Genomic DNA, 14,356 nt, shown 5'->3' with positions numbered 1-14,356 from the left:
CCTTAGGGGAAGGCCTTCTCTTTCATCCTCTTTTTAAAAATATTTCCTTTGCTTTCTGGCAGCTTTTTGAGTACAAAGTGAGGACTGTTAACTATGTTCAGCAAATGGGTGATATTGAAATATATCTGGTTTGTTTGTTGTTGTTGTTTTTTAAAGGAGAGGGAGAGAGAGGGAGAGTTACAGGACTTATTTTTGTGCTTCTTCATTTAGGAGCAGGTTTGGGAAAGAAAAGGAGAGCCAGTAGTTCCTAAAGGCAATATTTTGGCTGTGTCATCTGATTAAATGAGCTGATGGATTCAGGGGTAGTTTTGTTAAAGGCATTTCGTCTGACATGTAAATTAAGTTCCATTCCTCATCCTTTAGGCTCTGTCCCAGAGAATCTATCCAGTTCCCCAGCCCACATACCCTAGAGGCAACTTGGACACCCCTCACCCAGTCTAACTGAGGGCGTCTACCTGTTTAATATACGCACATCCTCCACCCACACTGCCATCTACAATTCACACCATGGTTTTCTCTTGCTGACATTTCTGCAGCTGATTGATCCCCAGATCTCTGGTTTTATTTCCATCAAATTCACTTCCCACACAGCTGGCAGCATACATTTTTTGATAGGTAAATATGGAATATGTCAATTTGACCCTATTTCTTCCCACTGCTTTCAGGATAAAGCCCAAACATTTTAGCAGAGCAAATACCCTCCCTCATAATCCAGCCCAGCCCTGTTCAGTCTGATGTGGGCTACATACATCATTTCAAATGTCCTTGTAGCCATATTTAAAAAGTAAAAAGAAACAGAGGAAAATAGTCTTAGTATATTTTATTTAACCCAATATATCCAAAATATTATCATTTTAACATTCAATCAGTATTTTTAAAATACCAATATTTTGCCATATTTTTTTCTTATACTTTGTCTTCAAAATCTGGCCACCAAATTTTTATCAGAAATACTTGATCTATATTTAGAGTTCATAACGTTTACATGTTAAAAAGTAAATTCACATAACCAAATTGTTCCAAGCATACTTAAAATTATTCTAATAACTGAATCAAGTATCAGTTTAAATTAAAATTTATTAAAAATGAACAAAATTTAAAATTCAATTATTCTGTCCCTTTAGGCCCATGTGAAGTGCTTAATAGTTACGCGTGCCTAGTGGCTACCATATTGAACAGCACAGAGGTAACCCCTGGTTAAATTTCTCAAGAAGATCTTGAGGACATTATGCTAAGTGAGATAAGTCAGACACAGAAAGGCAAATACTGTAGATCACTTACATGTGAAATCTAAAAATGTCAAACTTGTGAAGACAGAGAAAAATAGTGGTTACTAGGAGCTAGGGGGTGAGGAAAGAGGAAATAGGAGAGATGTTTAAGGGCATAAACTTGCAACTGGCAGACAGATAAGTCCTAGAGATTACTGCAATGCAAAGGATAGTGAATATAGACAATAGTGTCACATAATAGTCATAAAACTTGCTAACAGACTAGATCTTGACAATTCTCACCACAAAAAAGAAAGGATAATTAATGCCACGCAATAAGGGTGCTTAACAGCTGCTACAGTGGCAGTTGTGTTACAGGCATAGCTCATTTTATTCCGCTCATTTTATTGCACACAGATACTTGTTTTTTTGTTTTTTTTTAACATTTTTTATTGATTTATAATCATTTTACAATGTTGTGTCAAATTCCAGTGTTCAGCACAATTTTTCAGTCATTCATCGACATATACTTGTTTTTTGCTTTGTTTTTTGTTTTTTGTTTTTTTTCAAATTGAAGGCTTGTGGCAACCCTGCACCAAGCAAGTCTATCAGCGCCATTCTCCAGACAGCACCGGCTTACTTCATGTCACATTTCAGTAATTCTCATAATATTTCACACTTTTTCTTTATTATTATATTAATTATGGTGGTCTGTGATCAGTGATCTTTGATGTTACTATTGCAATTCTTGGTAGGCACCACAACTGCGCCCATATGAGACGGCAAACTTAATCCATAAATGTTGTGTGTGTTCCGACTGCTCCCCCGACCAGCCTTTCCCCCATCTCTCTCACTCTCCTCGGGCCTCCCTACTCCCTGAGATACAACAGTATTGAAATTACGCCAATTAATAACCCTACAGTGGCCTCCAAGTGTTCAAGTGAAAGGAAGAATTAAATCAAAAGCGAAAAAATGATTAAGCTTAATGAGGAAGGCATGTCAAAAGCCAAGATAAGCCGAAAGCTTGGCCTCTTGTGCCAAACAGCTGGCCAAGCTGTGGATGCAAAGGAAAAGTTCTTGAAGAAAATTAAATGTGCTGCTCCAGTGAATACATGAATGATAAGAAACCAAAATAGCCTTATTACTGATGTGGAGGAAGTTTGAGTGGTCTGGATAGAAGACCAAACAGCCACAACATCCCCTTAAGCAAAAGCCTAAACCTGACTCTCTTCAATTCTTTGAAGGCTGAGGGAGGTGAGGAAGCTGCAGAGGAAAATCTTGAAGCTGGCAGAGATTGGTTCTTGAAGCTGAAGGAAAAAAGCCGTCTCCATAATATAACAGTGGGAGGGGAAGGAGCAAGTGCTGATGTACACGCTGCAGCTAGGTTTCCAGAAGATCTAGCTGAGCTCGTTACTGAAGGTGACTACGCTACACAACAGATTTTCAATGTAGACAAAACAGCCTTTTATTGGAAGAAGGTGTCCTCCAGGACTTTCATAGCTAGAGAGGAGAAGTCAATGCCTGGCTTTGAAACTTCAAAGCACAGGCTGACCCCCTTGCTAGGGGCTAATGCAGCTGGTGACTTGACATTGAAGCCAATGCTCATTTACCTACCATTCCAGAAATCCTAGGGCCCTTAAGAATTATGCTGAATCTGTTCTGCCTGTGGTCTGTAGATAGAGCAATGAAGCCTGAATGACAGCACATCTGTTGACAACATGGTTTACTGAATATTTTAAGCCCACTGTTGAGACTTACTGCTCAGAGAAGAAGATTCCTCTCAAAATATTACTGCTCATGGACAGGGCACCTGGTCACTGAGAGCTCTGGTGGAGATGGACAACGAGATCTGTGCTGTTTTCATGCTGCTAACACAGCATCCACTCTGCATCCCACAGACCAAGGAGTAATTTAGACTTCCGGGTTTAATTTAGGAAATACCATTCATAAGGCTACAGCTGCCACAGGTTGTGATTCCTCTGATGGATCTGGGCAACATCAACTGAAAACCTTCTGCAAAGGAGTCGCCATTCTAGATGCCACTGAGGACACTCATGATTCATGGGAAGAAGACAAAATATGAACATTCACAGGAGTTTGGAAGAAGTTGATTCCAACCCTCATGGGTGACTTTGAGGGGTTCAGGACTTCAGTGGAGGAAGTCACTGCAGATACAGTAGAAATAGCAAGAAACTAGAATTAGGAGTGGAGCCTGAAGATGTGACTGAATTGCTGCAACCTCATGATAAAATATCAACGGATAAGGAGCTGCTTCTTACGGATGAACAAAGAAGGTGGTTTCTTGAAATGGAATCCACTCCTGGTGAAGATGCTGTGAAGGTTGTTGAAATGACAACAAAGGATTTAGAATATTATGCAAACTTAGTAAAGCAGCAGCGGGGTTTGAGAAGATTGACTCCAGTTTTGAAAGAAGCTCTACTGTGGGTAAGATGCTGTCAAACAGCATGGCATGCTGCGGAGAAATTGTGAAAGGACTTGTCAATCAATGTGGCAAACTTCATTGTTGTCTTCTTTTAAGAAGTTGCCACAGCCACCACAAACTTTAGCAACAGCCACCCCAATCAGTCAGCCACCAACATCAAGGCAAGACCCTTGACTAGCAAGATGATTACAGCTTGTTGAAGGCTCAGATTTTTTTTAGCATTTTTAGCAACAAAGTATTTTTAAATTAAGGTGTATACATTGTGTTTAGACATAATGCTATAGCATACTTCATAGACATAACTTTTATATGCACTGGGAAACCAAAGAAATTCTTGTGTCCCACTTTATTGAGATATTTGCTTTATTGCCATGGTCTGGAACCAAATCAAAACTATCTCTGAGGTATGCCTATACAATATATGAATGTATCAAGTCAATACATTGTCTGCTTTAAATTTGCACAATGTGATACGTCAAATATATCTCAATAAGAAAAAGAAAAATAGCAGCTAACACTGGTGTATGTCAGACACTGGTCTGCTTCCATATATTAACTTATTTTAATTGAGTTGTCACAGGACAGCAATTCTATGAGGTAGATACTATTATATCCCCATCTTACAGAAGGCAAAATTGAGACACAGAGATGTTAAGTAAATTTCCCAGGTTCACACAGCAAGGAAGTAGCAGGATTGAGGTTTAAACCCAGAGAGTCATGCCCTAGAACTTGTGCTCTTAACCACAACAATCTTGACTGCCTCAAATTCTTGGAGCTCCAAGAAGCTTCTCTCGCTTCAAGGCTGTCACATCTGTTTCTCCTCCCTGCTGTAGCAATTCTCCAGTAAAGGCTTGGGAATGCATGTTGGCTCCTTCGGATTGGGATGGTGCCACTTCCCACACTGCAGCATTATTTTTCTGGTAATTATTTGGTGCTTATCTATGCAGATTGTGGAAAGCAGTGTATTACTAAGACAAATGTCAGGTTCATAACAAATTCCAGAGCAGAAAAAATATTTAATCAGATGTGCTTATCAAGGCTCTTTCCCCCCTTCAGAAGTGGCCATGCTGCTTTTCGGCCGATACTGTCCCCCTGCCCTAACTAAAGCATTCGTTGAACCCTCTAGGTTACATAACTTGGTGTGAACCCACTTCCTCTGGCCATAGGAGACAATGGTTCTCAGAGCATTGACATGAACATTTCCTGTTCTCCCTGGCTAATGAAGAACAGCCTTTCCAGGAAACATGTGCTTTCTGAAGTCTGACACTGAGTGCACTAAGCAGCCTGAGAATGGGGTGCAGTTAAGTATGATTGAAAGTGGAAGATTAAAAAATATTACAAAAATATTGTAACAGGAAATGGAAAAGAATGAGAATTATGAGCAAGGCAGCTCTGGCGAGACTTTGACCTCAAAAAGAAGTTACTTCGTTACATGAGAAGGTAAAGGGATGCTGTTACCATAAATCACTATTAAAATTCACATTAACAAAATTACATTTAAAAAATTAGATGAGAAGAGGGAATGCTAATTAGATTCTTGTACAGTCAAGCTAATCAGTATTCTTTTCACAGGCAGCAGACAGAATTTATACGGAGGCGCTGCTGACATATTATTGGCCATTGGTGGGCAGCACCAAATGGTTCAGTGTTAACTGCTAGAGATGAATCAGCTTCTTAATTTAACCTCACAGACACGAACCCAGAAAGATTATCTTCTAAGATACTTGTAGCCGGAGACTGGCCTTAACTTGGTGCCAGGTTATAAGCAAAAGATCTGAACATCTGCGGGCCTTAAAACCGTGGATGGACAGCCTATGACAAAAACCCATGACAGCATGAGATGAGTTTTAGAGAAATAATATGTGGATGGGGTTGTGAAAAGCAGCTTCTAAACATGGAGAAGAAGTAAATTAATCCTTCCTTTCCTTCTCCCCTGACCTGTCTCCATACACACCAGGGTTTCTCCTTGATCCCTATCCACTATAAAGGAGAGGGTAGGGGGTTGGGCCAAGATGGTGGAGTGGAGAGACCCACGGCTCTGTCTCTCCCACAGGTGCACCAAGAGTTGCACCTATGGACCCGTTGGGTCACACAGGGCTCCTGCTGGGCTCTGGCAGAGCGTCTCTCATTTTGGAGATGCAGGAGGATTCTCACAGAATCCGATAAACAACAAGTTCATACTGTATAGCACAGGGAACTATATTCAATATCTTGTAGTAACTTATGGTGAAAAAGAATATGAAAACAAATGTATGTATGTTCCTATATGACTGAAGTATTGTGCTGTACACCAGTGATTGACACAACATTGTAAACTGACTATACTTCAATAAAAATATATTTTAAAGAAAGGAAGGAAGGGAGGAAGGAAAGAAGGAAGGAAGGGAGGGAGGGAAGAAGAAAGAAAGGAAGAAAGACAGAAAGAAAGGAAGAAAGGAAGAAAAAAGGAAGAAAGGAGAGACTAAACATTGGCATGCTGCTTCAGCAAGGTTGCTGATGTCCACTCGACATGTTTGGCCTGGAGACCAGACTTCTGCTTCCACCAAGATGGAGTAACAGGGACCACAATGACTCTCTTTCTTGAAACAACCAAAACCCTAAAAAGTATGTGAAGCATTGGTGTTCAAGATACTGGATATCAGACAACAAAGGATAGTGATCTGTCTGAGACAGGATAAAAAACTGAGTCCTGTAGTCATTCCAGCTCACTGCTTGGAGATAATTTACAGGCCGTGGTGCAGGGAAGAGAAATCCAGAGAACACTCTGCATTGAGGTGATAGAGCTGAGACGTGGAGGAGACCAAGGCAGCTGCAGCTCTCAGAGCAGAACACTAGAGAGGAGGGAGAGACCCACAGAGAGAAAACCCCAGCAAGGATGCTCCCTTGAGTAAGTGTTCAGCTGGTAAGTTCAGGCATGTGAGGAAGTACTGGAGGCCAGAGGAAGAACCACCCAGGAAGGTAAGAGGGGACAATGTTCAGCTCCCATATAAGGCCAGAAATAACACTTATTCTTACATTTTAGACTGAACATCATCACAATTTATGGGAAACGGAGTGACATGCACAGATGAGTCTTGCCTCAGTATTAGGGAGGAATTAGCCTTAATTATTGAACACTGAACACTGCTCCGTTACCACCTAACAAATCTTAAAAACATATCCAAAAGGATCAAACTCTTTTCGAGTAGCTTAACTCTGTCACCAAACAAGCTAAAAATGTTTATAGAAATACAAAAATTCCAGGATCCAACCAGGTAAAATTCACAATGTGTAGTACGTAATAAAAAAGTACCAAGAAGCGGGAAACCATGAGGAGAAAAAGCAGCCAATCAGAGCTGACCCAGAATTGACACAGATGTTAGAATTAGCAGCAAAGGACATGAAAACTGTTAACAGAACTCTATTCTCTATGTTTGAAAAGTTAGGTAGAGATATAGAAGATATAATAAAGACCCAAATTGAACCTTTAAAGATGAAAAGTGCAATGTCCAAGATGAAAAATGCACTGGATTGCATTAATGGCTGATTGGACATCTTAGAAGAAGAGATTTGTAAACATGAAGACAGAGCAAGAGAAGTGATCCAAAATGAAGTACAGAGAGAAAAGTGAATTAAAAAACAAACAAAACAGAGCATCACTGAGCTGTGACAACTTCAAGTGGCCTAATAAATGTGTAATTGTGATTCCCAAAGGAGAAGTGGGAATAGTAGGCAGCCTCTAGGATGGCCCCCAGTGATCCTTGCCTCCTGACATTCGTGATCTTCTTTAATCCCGACCTATTGAGTGTGGGGTCAATTTATTGACTCACTTCTTATAAAGGAAATATGGCAGAAGTGATGGGATATGAATTACAAACTTAGATTACAAGAAGATTCTGGATTCTATCTTGGAAGTTCTCTCTCTCACTCTCTTAGATGTCTTTTCTCTGGAGAAGCCAGATGCCACATTATGAGGCAGCCTTGGAGAGAGGCCTGCCTGGCAGGGAGCTTACACTGCCAACAAGCATATGAGTGAACCTGGAATCAGATCTTCTGACATCTGCCGGTAGTCCCTTGACTGCAACTGCATGAGAGCTTCACAGCTAGAGGCACCCAACTAAGCCATCCCTAGAGTCCTGACCCATGGAAAGTGTAGATAATAAGTGTGTATTGTTTTCAGCTGCAAAATTTTGGAGTTATTTGTTACACAGCAATGAATAACTCATACAGAAAAAAATATTTGTAGAAATGATGGCCAAAAAATGCCCAGATTTAATGAAAACTTGTAAACTCAGTGAACTCCCAGCACAAAAATAATGAGGAAAATCACAGTAAGGCACATCATAATCAAATTACTCTAAACCAGAGACACTGAGAACATCTTAAAAGCAGTCAGTAAAAAAAACAAACAAACAAAACAAAAACAAAAAACACCCCCAACAAACATAAGGATGGCAGCAAATTCTTTAGAAAAAAATGTAAGCAAGAAGTCAGTGGAACAATACCTTAAAATCCTGAAGCTGTCAAGAGCAAAACTGTCTTTCTAAAACAAAGATGAAATAAAGACTTTCAGACATAAAAAAGGTGAAAGAATACTTCACCAGCAGACAGAGCTTCATCACAAGAAGTGTTAACAGAAGTCCTTCAGGCAGAAGGAAAAGGATGCCAGGTGAAAATATGAATCTGCACAAAGGGAAAAAGGGAACTGGAACCCTCATACATTGCTCCTGGGCATGCGAAGTAGTACAACCACTTTGGAAAACAGACTGGCAGTTTCTTCTTCTTCCATTTTTAAAAATTGTATTCTTTTTCACTTTATTGAGATACAATGGACATATAATTGTGTAAGTTTATGGTGTGGATTTGATACACTTAACATGTTGATTAATATACTTGTACATTGCAAAATGTTTATCACCATAGCGTTAGCGAACACATAATTACTAATTCTTTTTTTGTGTGTGTGTGGTGACAGCATTTAAGATTTACTCTTTTCACAACTTTTCAAGTATATAATACAGTATTGTTAACTATAATCACTGTGTTATTCATTAAGTTTCCAGAACTTATTCATCTTACAACTGAAAGTTTGTACCTTTGACCAATATCTCCCTGTTTTCCTTACCTTTCAGCTCCTGGTAACCACCAGCCTATTCTCTGTAGCCATGAGTTCGGCTTTTTCAGATTCCACATGTAAGTGATCTCATACAGTGTTTATCTTTCTCTGTCTGACTTATTTCACTTAGCATACTGCCTTCAAGGTCCATCCATGTTGTCATAAATGACGGGACCTCCTTCTTTCTCATGTTTGAATAAATTCCATTGTGTGTATGTGTATGTGTGTGTGTGTGCATGTGTATTATCTTCTCTATCCATTCATCCATCAGTGGACACTTAGGTTGTTTCCGTATCTTGGCCGGTGTGACTAGTGCTGCAGGGAACATGGGAGTGCAGATACCTCTTTGAGATCCTGCTTTCATTTTTTTTGGATATATACCCAAAAGTAGAATTGCTGGATCATATGGTAGTTCTATTTTTAATTTTTTGAGGAACTTCTATACTGTTTTCCATAGTGGCTGGACCAGTTTACATTCCTACCAACAATGCCGAAGGTATTTATCCAAGAGAAGTGACAGCCTATGTCCATACAAAGACTTGTACACAATGTTCCTAGCAGCTTTTCTGTAGTAGGCGAAAGTCAGAAACAACTCAAATACCCATCAGCAGTTGAACGGATGAACATACTGTGGTATATCCATACACTGGAATACTCCTCAGCAATGAAAGGAAATGGATTGTTTATACAGGCAAAATATGAATGAATTTCTAAATAGTTTTGCTGAGTGCAGAAACCCAGATCAAACGATGAGTACATACTACTTGATTCCATTTATTTAAAACCATAGAAAATGGAAACTAATCGACAGTGACAGGAAGTAGGTCAGTAGGTGCTTGTGATGGGAGTTAGGAGACAATGAGAAGGAGCAAGAGGGGAGGGTTGCGAAGGGGCACAAGAAAACTTCTGAGTGTGATGCTTATATGTCCATTATCTTGATTTTTGGTGATGGTTTCATGGGTGTTTACATTTGTCATAACTTATCAAAATTGTACACCTGAAACCCATGCAGTTTTACTGTGTGCCATCTTAGTAAAGCTTATACCTCATAAAATTATGCCTCCATGAGGTAGTTAATAAAAGAAAAGGAGATCAAACTCAAATGTGGACAAATAGATTTTCATCTGGAAAGAGATAAAATCACTGTGAACCAAACTAGTATAAATGACAAAATGAATTTTATTCAAGTTGTAAATGCTTCTTTTGTCACCTTGAAACTGATGGGAGACCAGGAAGGACAAGGCCATCCCATGTTCATTACGTACGTTACATTTGTGGGGTCTTCGAGGTGCTACCATCACAATTTGGGTACTGCTGGTGCTAGAAGGCTCTCTCCTTTCCTAGGAAGCTGCCTTTCTTGACTCTTTGGGTGTGGAAATTATGAGAGGAAACATTAGTCATTAAATTAGATTTTTAGACCAATTCCTGGGCCATGAGCCTGTGCCAGGTACCACATCTGGTTCTTCTAAGAGTTTTAATTAGCATACCCTATGAGGTGCAATTAAAAGAAAACAGACAAGAGTTTTTAATGAGATTCAAAATCATACTGGGCCCACCAGTCTTGGAATGACATTGAGTGTACAGCCACTCCTGGAGGCAGTTAAGGGGCAGGATAAATGACAGGAGCTCTGCACCTGCTGAGGAAGCAGCATGCCACAGGCTTCCCTGAGGTCACGGGAGGAATAATGCTGCCAAAAGGGCAAGTCACCTGATTCAGGTGGAGTACGGTACCCACCTTAGCAGGGAATTATTCCTCTACAGCTGAGGATGGCCCCAGTGTTACCCTGCTAATAGTATCTTCCCATAGGTAGTTCAGTGTACATCACTATTCTAAAGTCTTTGTTCCTGGCTCCATGGTGAGAACTTCACTCTTAAAAATTCTTCTCCAATCTTGTTAGGTAATATATCAGTTAGGGTTGCATTTGGCTAAATGTGACTTAACTTAGCAGGCGATGGCTTCCTTCTCTCCCATCCACCTCCCCTCCCCCCTCCTCCTCCTCTTTTTCCTCCTCCTCTTCTTCCTCTTCCTCTTCTTCCTCTTCCTCTTCTTCCTCTTCCCCTTCTCCTCCTTCCCCTCCTCCTTCCCCTCCTCCTCCTCCTCCTCCTCCCTCCTCCTCCTCCTCCTTCTTCTTCTTCCTCCTCCTCCTCCTCCTTCCCCCCTTCTTCTCCTTCTCCACCTTCTCCTTCTTTTCTCATGTCACAAGGAACTCGGGGACAGGCAATCCTGGATATGTGCAGCTGGTCAAGGAGCAAGGCTTCTTAATCCTACTTGTTCATTCACCTTTCAGATGTGACTTCACTTCTCAGTGGTGGCTCCATCTCTGGGTACCAGTGCACATTCCAGGCAGGAAGAAGGGGGATGTGAAGAGCCAAAGCCTGCACTGGTTGAATCTGTCTCCATCAGGGCAGCGCCACCCGATGACATCTGCCTGCATTCATGTATCAGAACAGCCACCCCCACTTTATCAAGGTCTGGAAAATGAGTGTTCTAACTGGAAATATCACAAAACTGAACAGAATCATGGTTCTGTTAAAAGGAAGAAAGGGAGTAAAGATACTATGTAGGAAATAGCAGCGCCTTCAGAGGATGCTATTAATATCCTCATTTTACAGATGAGGAAACTGATGCTGAGAGGTTAGCAAAGTCAGAGCCTAATGGAGATGAGATTTGAACCAGCTGCCTGGCTCTGGCCTCTGTGCACTTTATCACAACAGCAGAAGCCACCTGCTCTGAGCACTGGGCCCCTGCATAACATTAGTGACATGCCACTAAACAGATACGAGAATAATATTGTAGCTTCCTTTTTTGCAAGATCAATAAATATTGTTCTTCCAGTGATTTCCTTCCGGTAGGTGCTATATATGCTAATATGCTACTAAATTGATTCCAGATTTGCTGGAATAAGTATTGGGCTTTGTTCACATGTTGTGCTTTTTGCTTAAGAAATGCAGGGTTTCCCCTACCTCTGGAATTAGGAACAAGATTTCAGTTGTGTCTTATTCACAAAGCAGGCCAAAACATATCTTAGTTACTGACCAGGCTGTAAGAATAACCTAAATTCCTTGTTTAAGACCAGACCTGTGAGTTCACCAAACATGTTATGCCTGCTGTTTATCTACCGATCGGGGGCTGTTTCCTTACATAGAACAATCAAATTTGTAGGCTTCCCTGTTACTTTCTTTTAGGGAGATGCTAATGTCCATTTCCTCTCTTCTCAGAAGAGGTACCAGAACTGCGATCCTATAAACTCTCCTCTCAGTGGAAGCCCTGAGTTTCACAATTTAGATCAAAGTAAATACCAAACCCGTTTCACCAGTTTCAAGGGCCACAGAGTTGGCCCAGGCGTATTCCAGGCTCGGCTCCAGCTCCTTGTGTTGGTGTGAGGCCCTGTCTCCTTGGTGATAGTCATGTCAGATCCACATGTACTTTACAAGTCACACATGTGTCATCTCTGGGATTCAGGACTACACAGGTTTTACAGTTACTCCTTGCTAAAATGTTGTAAAAGCTAAGAACACCTATGTTTGAAGTTCATGTATAACCACGTGAGTGTATGTTTTCACTCAAGTAGACAATTTTCTTTTCTATAAAAGGAATCTTAATGATGCTTTATAAGCGTGCATAAATAGACAAGCATGAGTGACGATAGGAGAGCGTACAAGCTACCGAAGACGCTGGCAAAATGTTAGAAATCCCAGTTCCTCACTGGATTGTTTTTGCCTCATTTTGTAATGCGGGTGTCCACAGTGCTCCTGTTAGCTGGACAAGTAGCAAATCTCCTTTAACTTGGTGTCTACCAAGAGACAACGTTAAATTAATATTTGATTGAGTTTGGTCTTGAATTTCAGGATTTCTTTTCGTCTATTGAAGAGGTCATGTGGCAGGGCGGTACCCTTTGAGCTGAGGAGCTATTTCTTGTCTCCGGTTTGGTTTGTTTGGATATTTTTGGCAGTGGACACTTGCGTTTGTTTGCATGTTTATAAAGAGTCCTTTATTTCACCCTGTGTGAACTTGACATTTCACTTTTAATATAAATAATTTGCAAATAAAGCAGTAGTCATTTAACCCTCTGCTAACCAGAATAGCTAAATACAAAAACCAAAAGTCCAGAAGCTTCCAAAGGTGTCTGCTTTTGTTGGAATGACAGCCTCCCTGCAGTGGTACAAAGCTAAATAGGTCAAGGAAATGGTAAAGGACAACTGTGTTTTCAATTCCCTGTTCGCTGCCTCAGTTGTGCTTCACAAGAATGGTAATCAAGCCATTTTGACATCTTGGCTTTGTTAAGTGAATGGAATAATAGAAGCCCATGTGTTCCTGGTTCTGACCAATACTTGGGCATTGACTTCTGGTGTCTTTACTCCCTCCCCTTCAGCACGCACAAACAGGCTACCTGTGTGTGGCTGTGCAAATAACGTAACCTTTTGGAGACTCTTTTTCATCTGTGGAATGTTGGTGGTCTTTCCCTCACAGCATTGTTAAAAAATAATGCAAATTGTGAACGTCCTGCCCTGTGTCTGGAATACGGTCCATGCCCCATAAATGTGTACAAATCTCTAAGTTTTCACCCATTCTCAGGACTGACTTCATGGACACACGACTCTGGAGCCAAATAGGGCCCCTGCTTAGAACAGCCCCTGCTCTTGGCTTTATGCTCTGCTGCCATTCATTTGAAATTCTTAATACCTTTTGAACAGGAAACCCACCCACATTTCCATTTTGCACTGGGTTCTACAGATTATGTATCCAATCTGCCTGTCCTTTTTGTTCTTCCTCCTCTTTTTCAAACTTGTTGGGTTTGCAGAACCAGATGTTCCCTTGGTTGGCAGGGTTGGTATGTTTATCAGTTGCCCGCAAGGTGTTCTGGCAGTCACGGTGCTGCCCATGGCTGAAATCTGTTTTCCCAACCTTGACCTCGGCCTCACCTTTCTCCTGCACAGCACTGTCACCATGATTCTGGTTGAGGCACATGCAAACAGGTCAGGGAGTAGCTTTGAACAAGAAAGCTTTTCCTAAGGAATCTGCCCACAACTTCTAGCTGACTCAGCACTGAAGTAGTATCAAAAGGCCCCATCAGAATGTAGTTTGGTGAAGCTATTATGGAAAACAGTATGGAGATCCCTCAAAAATCTAAAAATAGACATCATATGGTCCAGCAATCCTACTCTAGGCATATACCTGGAGGAAACTAATGTGAAAAGATACCTGCACCCTAATGTTCATAGCAGCACTATTTACAATAGCCAAGACATAAATGTCTACTGACAAATGACTGGATAAAGAAGTTGTGGGCAGATTCCTTAGGAATATATATATATATATATATATATATATATACATATATATATATATATATATATACACCACTCATTGGAATACCACTCAGCCATAAAAAAGAATAAAATAATGCCATTTGCAGCAATGTAAATGGACCTGGAGATTGCTATACTAAGTGAAGTAAGCCAGAAAGAGAAAGAAAAATGCCGTATGCTATCACTTGTATGCGGAATCTAAAAAATGACACAAATGAACTTATTTACAAAACAGAAACAGACTTACAAACACAGAAAACAAACTTGTGGTTACCCGGGGGCAAAAGGGGAGGGGGTGGA

At 40.7% G+C, this 14,356-nt stretch overlaps 1 long non-coding RNA gene across 3 annotated transcripts in view; it reads left to right on the top strand.

Annotated features, from left to right (window-relative positions):
* LOC106729663 overlaps positions 1–13,830 on the top strand; it is a 196,816-nt gene extending 182,986 nt beyond the window's left edge. For all 3 annotated transcript variants that reach the window (XR_004316519.1, XR_004316517.1, XR_004316518.1), the window contains 2 exons: positions 8,763–8,823; positions 11,035–13,830. This is a non-coding gene — a long non-coding RNA (uncharacterized LOC106729663). The remainder of the gene's footprint in view (positions 1–8,762; positions 8,824–11,034) is intronic.
* The last annotated feature ends 526 nt before the right edge of the window (positions 13,831–14,356 follow it).

Source organism: Camelus ferus, chromosome 3, assembly GCF_009834535.1.
Source record: "Camelus ferus isolate YT-003-E chromosome 3, BCGSAC_Cfer_1.0, whole genome shotgun sequence".
Classification (NCBI taxonomy): domain Eukaryota; kingdom Metazoa; phylum Chordata; class Mammalia; order Artiodactyla; family Camelidae; genus Camelus; species Camelus ferus.
The sequence above is the reverse complement of the archived record's forward strand: the minus strand, read 5'-3'. Positions and strand labels throughout refer to the sequence as shown.